General features: G+C 65.5%; 1 protein-coding gene across 3 annotated transcripts in view; it reads right to left on the bottom strand.

The window, feature by feature from the left end:
* The window catches only part of TSNARE1 (t-SNARE domain containing 1), a 113,751-nt gene continuing 108,125 nt past the window's right edge, over window positions 375-6,000 (bottom strand). For 2 of the 3 annotated variants that reach the window (XM_018058649.1, XM_018058653.1), the window contains one exon: window positions 383-510. The gene's annotated coding sequence lies outside the window, so the exon portion shown is untranslated. Of the gene's footprint in view, window positions 511-6,000 lie in introns of all 3 variants that reach the window. The other variant, XM_018058655.1, reaches the window with a different exon arrangement.

Raw genomic sequence — 6,000 nt, 5'->3', positions numbered from 1 at the left:
GGCTCTTCCCACCCAGGACCCCCTTCTCCGTGCCCAGCCCCCAGCTGGGTGCCCAGAGGCAGAAAAGCTGTGACATCACTTCGGGAGCTGGAGGGGCCACAGAGCTGCGTGGGGGAACAGGGTGGTAGGCTGCCCGCTGGCCCTCAGGGAGGACGGGCCAGGCCACGGCCAGGATGGGCTCCCACGGTTGGTGGACGCCCTGCCCCATCTTGCATTTCCTGCCCACGCGGCCATAGTACCCGCGCACCCACGCACTCACACACTCACACACACCCCCGCCACCCCTCCCACCCAACGCAGCCCAGGCTCCACCTCTGGGGTCCCGGAGCCGGAAGCTGCCTCCCGCTGACGGATGACAGATGGAGACCAGTGGCCCTGTAGCTGGCTATGATGGCAGTTTATTGGGCGGCTCAGCCAGGGGCTGGCACAGAAGCAGGGGCTCAGCACGCGGCAGGCGGCAGGCAGGTGCAAAGCTCTGCAGGTCCATGCAGGCCAGGCGACAGCATCAGCCTGCAACACAAGAGGCTCCGTCAGCTCCTGGCGAGAGAGCCCAGCTCAGCTGTGGCAAGAGCAGGCAGGGCGGAGGCCCGGGAGCCGACGGCGGGCGAGGGGTCCTGCCGGCTCCCGGGCCTGGGTCTCCCCAGCACGCCAGCCTCCTGGGGGAGCCGAGGGCCTTCCCTTGGGCAGGGCTGTGGAGCTGGGGGTCTCCTGGGGGCAGTAGCCTGGGCGGTGAGTCACAAGGTGGCAAGGAGGGTGGGCCCTGGCGACCAGCCTCCATCTCACAGGTGAGAAGGCAGAGGTCCCGGGAGGGGAGCCGCCATGGCCACGGTGCCGGCGTGGACCCCCCGGCACAGGTCAGGCTTCCCCAGACCTCGCTGTCTTCCCTCCACCCGTCTAGCCTGTCCTCACCCCCGAGTTCGGCCTGGCTGCCCTGCTCTCTCCTGCCTCCAAAGCCACATGCCTGGAGCTGTCCTCGGTCCCTCCTGGCCCCTGGCCTCTCCCTTCCCAGGACGTCACAGCCGGCCGGCCCTTGCAGCCCCGAGGGCTCTGCTGACCGCCCCTCCCCCTCCTCTCCTGCAGCGCCGCCCACACATCCTCCTTGGAACCACAGGGACTGTGGCCGTGTGCGTCTGCACAGGCTGGGGGCCCCCCAGACCACGCTGGAGCCACGAGCCAGCGGGTGAAGGGCAGCTCCTCAAACGGCGCCTCTTAAGGAAGCCCCAGAGCACACTGTTGAAAATCACGGCCCGCCATGGCCAGGCCCCTGCAAAGGCCCTGAGGAACAGGACCCCCTGTCCCGCCCGCACGCCCCTTGCACGTGGCGGTCTCCAGGCACGTGCCTCCTCCTTCGCCTCCCCACAGCCCCTCTGCCCCAGCCAGGGCCCAGCAGCAAACCTGAGGACCACAAGGAACCGCCGCTGGTCTGTGCTTCCCTCCCTGCTGGGCAAGCTTGCCCACTCTCCCTTCGGAGGGTATGCTGAGTACCAGGAAGGGGAGGGCAGGGAGGGGAGCAGAGGTCGCTCCCCAATGCCCCTCCAGACACAGGCCCAAAAGGGTGACCGAGGCTCGGCCCACATGGACGCCCTTCAGAGCTGCGCCTGCCTCAGCCCCCGCCAGAGAGCCCCTAGCACCTGCATGCCTCCTCTGCGGCCTCACCCACCTTCCTGTCCCCGCACCCCACCTCTGCGCCTGTCACCTCCTCCCCAGGGTCCCTCCCAGGAGGCCCTCTAATGCCAGCCTCATGGGAGACCCCATTCGGAGAGCCAGCTGCAGGCCTGGGCCTCTAGGCTCCATCTCCTTGGAGCTACAGTCAGTTGGCACCCCCAAGCTGGCTTAGCCCTTCCTAGAAGCCTGGGCACGGGCTCTGGCTGGTAGGATGGTGAAGACTCAGCTGTCCCCCCACCGACCCCCACCCCCAGGCCTGTGCAGACCCCACCCAGCCCTCTGCAGGTGCGTCTCCACTTGCATGAGGGACTCAAGTGGGGGACCTCCGTACCCAGCACGCGGCCCCCACCCCAAGTGCCCCGCCTGCCGCCCCGTGCTCTGCAGGTGGAGCCTCAGCCACATGGTTCTGAGGCCGCAGAGCAGACCTTTGGATTTGAACAGATGGGACACTGACGGGATCTGAAAGGCGCTAGGGGCGGGAGGCCATGGCCTGCAGGGCTGAGCCCCTGGTGCTGGGATCTCCCCTGGGCTGGGGTCCGCGGGGCCTCCAGGAAGGGCACCCACAGGTCCACGGTGCGGAGACTGGCTCTCAGGGTGCAGAGGCTGGAGGGGGCCATCTTTCCGGGCTTCGCACAACCCGCAGCCCTGCCTTGCCCCCATTCCTGCTGCGCCCTCTTCTTGCCCCGGCCGACCTCCTCAGTCCCCATCTCCTCAGGGTGGCGTCACCGTGGGGGCCACAGGGGCTTCACACACCCCCACCCCATCAAGATGGTGCCCGGCTCCAAACACCCCTGGGGTCTCAGGGACCCTGGGTTGATTTAGACCTGCACTGACCACCTTCCCCACCTCACCATCAACTTCATGCAGCAGACACACTGTGCCTGCCCCGTGCTTTCTCATCTCTTAAGAGCAGAGTCAGGGCCAGGTCTACAGCCAGGATCAGGGTCAGTCAGGTCCATCACGTGACCAGAGCAGGACCAGGGGCAGGGCTCAGGGCGTGAGCAGGGGCGGGGCTCAGAGTGGAACCAGGCTCAGGGCTCAGGGCGTGAGCAGGGGCGGGGCTCAGAGTGGGACCAGGCTCAGCCCTCAGAGCAGGAGCAGGCTGCCCTACGGTCCATCTGGAGCACCTTCCTTTGACTGCCTGGGGCTCAGATCACCCGTGAGCTCCCTGGGCTGTGGGGTGATGGTGAGGGGCCTTCTCGAGGTGCAGGTACCACAGAGGCTGGGCTTGGCTCCCATCCCTCAGGTCACCGTCAGTGTCCCTCAGACGAGTCATTCCTCATCCACTCACCACTCTGCCAGTGGTGCGCCAACCCTTTGGTGGCGGGCGTGGGGACCCAGGCCCAGCCCCTGGGCACCCTTCTCCACTGCTGGCCTGATGCCAGTCTCGTGTGCCCACTGGCCGACTGACAGGCCAACTGACGGCACACCGACCACTGACCCCTGGACCGCGGCTGCATGTGGGTTAGCCCTGCCCTGGGAGGGAGAGTTCGGGGGCTGAGCAGGAGAGCACCCAGCACAGATGCAGTCTGCTGGTCCTCCCTGGTGACACTCTCTGAATAGCTTATTAGAAATTAATATTTAATTCTCTTCTGTGGATTTAGCTTAATTATTCAATTTATTATTGCAATTACTGAGAAGTACCCAGAAGCAAAACTGCTAGCTTTGAGCAGGGAAACAGTCGGGGGGCAGGGTGGGGCATCTTGTGAAGCGCAGCTGACCCTCAGAATGCTTGCTTCATAGACTTTGGCCCAGGGGCTCCCCCTACCCCTCTGAAGTCCTCGCTCTGCATCGAAGCCCCCTCTCCTCTGTCAGGCCTGGTGGCTCCCTTCCAAGTGCCTGCCCTGCAAGTGGGGCCTGGAGCCCTCCTCTCAGGGGGTCCCCGAGGGCAGGACCCCACCAGCTGCCTCCTGCGTGGCTATGGAGAAGCAACGGGAGGAAAGTGGCCAGGCCCTCACCCGCCCCCTGGGCTGATTGATGGGGCTCCTGCAGGAACCCCATGACCACGCAGCCCTGTGTCGGGGCGGGGACTGCCCCCCTTCACGGGTCTGATGCCAAGGCTGCGTGGAGCTGGGGACCTGCCCTCTGCCCCAGGTGGAGACGGCAGGTGGGACCCAAACCCAGGGCCATGCCACCGCCCAGACACGCTCTCGCCCAACCCTTGGCTTCAGGCAATGTGTCCTCCTGCCGCCCGGTGAGTGGGGTCGTCACCGTGGACACAGGACTGGATGGCTCAGTGGGCTGACCCTGAGGTCAAGGTGGGCATGGGGGATGCGGGTGGTGCCGAGCTTCACCTTCTCCCTGCTCAGAGGGGCCCCGGCTGGCATCATCAATCAGGTACCCCTACTCCCGTCCTGATGTTGCTGAGGGCCCAGGGCCCTGGCATGGCTGGGATTCTGTGTGTCCAGTGGTCACTCCAGGGACAGTGTGACCCCTGGACAGGTGCGGCCCCAGAGCCTGGAGTCACAGAACCAAATCTGAGGCCAAGAGCCAGCTTGGCAAGGGCGGGGGTCGGGGAGAAGGGGACAGTCGGGGGGCAGGGTGGGGCGTCTTGCAAAGCGCAGCTGACCCTCAGAATGCTTGCTTCGTAGACTTTGGCCCAGGCCCAGGAGCTGGGCACACAGGCCTCAAGCGCCCCTACCCCCCATGATGGGAACAAAGGCCTGGGGCTGGGGTCTGAGCGAGGTTCCCAGCCTGGGTTACAGGAGTCATCGGGGATCCCAGACTCCTGCTTCTGGGGAGGTGTGTGGTCGGGCAGGTCAGTGGCTGGATCGCAGGAGAGGAAGCCTGAGCGACCCTGTGGGCAACCAGGGTGGCTGGGACTCGAAAGGCTCCAGGCCATTCCACCTCACCCCTGCCCAGCAGCTAGCTGGCAAACGCCGCCACACCGTCCATCAGCCCTCCCATCTTCTCACTTCTGCGCGGCCACTGGCACTGGAGTGTTTCTGTTCTTTTCCACCTTTGTCCTGGTGGAGGGCATCCCCACCGGCTGGCTAGGCCAGGCCCTCCTCAGGTGGCCATCTGCCCAGCCTGGGGTGCCGAGGGGTGGGGCCATCACATGCAAAGGGAAGGGGGCCTGCTGGGAGCAAACACTGCTCCTGACATGTGGCCCCAGGAAGCCCAGGGGCCTCCTGAACATGGCCTGGCCTGGCTTTTGCTGCCGTGCTCTACCCACAGTGACCCCAGGCCATTGCCTGTCCCTGCTCTCAGCCCCAAGTGCCCACCTCCTTGTTTGATGGAGGAGCCCATACCCACCTCTCAATCCTCAGCTCTCAAGAACCACCTCCTCCAGGAAGCCCTCCCTGCAGAGCTGCGCCCCTTCCGGCTTCCACTCTGCTCCTGACAGGTCAGTGCCTCAGGGGCCTGCTTCTCTCCTGGCTGTGTGCTGCGGGAGCAGTGCTGGGTCCGCTTCCCACCGGCAGGGGCGGGGGTGTTCACTGAATCAGACAGAGGCATCGCCGACCTCTGGGTTGCTCGGACTTGTTCCCGTGTGTCCTGCCCGAGGTGACCAGGAGGACAAGGCCCGGCCCTGCTGGCTGGAGGGCCACTCGGGAACATCAGAGAGAGAGGCCAGCTGAGTGTCCCATCTCCATGAACAAGAGTAGGCTCGTGACAACAGCAACACCACTGCGACAGTGACGGCGCGGGGAGGAGACAGCCTGTCACGGAGGGCGGGACTCCTCTGGGCTGGACACCTGGTGGGCTTCGCCACTGATGCCCACAGTCACTGCAGAGGCAGCATGGACGCCCCTTCATAGATTGGGGCCATGATGGGGGCCACAGCCCCTCCCCCTCCTCCTGCTGCCCCCAGCCTCGCCCAGGGGTCTCTGCCCACCTGCCTGCTGACCAGGGGCTCTGAGAGGTGGGCACTGGGTCTCTGGGGGAGATTTCCATGCATAAATGCCCAGGGAGCCACGTGACCTTCAGGGAGCCCTCCCAGCGCCCCCGGCAGGCACGCTTCCCACTGCGGCAGGGCAGGCAGGGCTGCCCAGTGTCACCAGACTGCAGGTGACCAGGCCACCAGGCCTTTCACAGGCTCAGCCTAGAGCAGTCAACTGAGCCACCTTCATGAGCACGCCCCGAGGACAGCGCCACTGACCATCCAGGCCACATGGACGACCCGCAGTCCCCGCACCACCAGACCTCAGGGTCACGCAGACCGGAGCTGGAGCCTGGCCCCACACTCCCACTCTGTGATCTTGGACAGCCACTTGGCCTTCGGCGCAGTGCTTCCCTGGCACTCCCAGCCCCAGAAGGCTCACCCCTCTGTGCTGTCCCGTTCCGGGTAAGTCCCTTCATCTCTCCATGTGTCAGTTTTCTCATCTGAAAAATGGG

This window comes from Capra hircus, chromosome 14 (assembly GCF_001704415.2).
Source record: "Capra hircus breed San Clemente chromosome 14, ASM170441v1, whole genome shotgun sequence".
NCBI classification, from domain to species: Eukaryota; Metazoa; Chordata; class Mammalia; order Artiodactyla; family Bovidae; genus Capra; species Capra hircus.
This window is presented reverse-complemented; position numbering and strand designations above follow the sequence as displayed.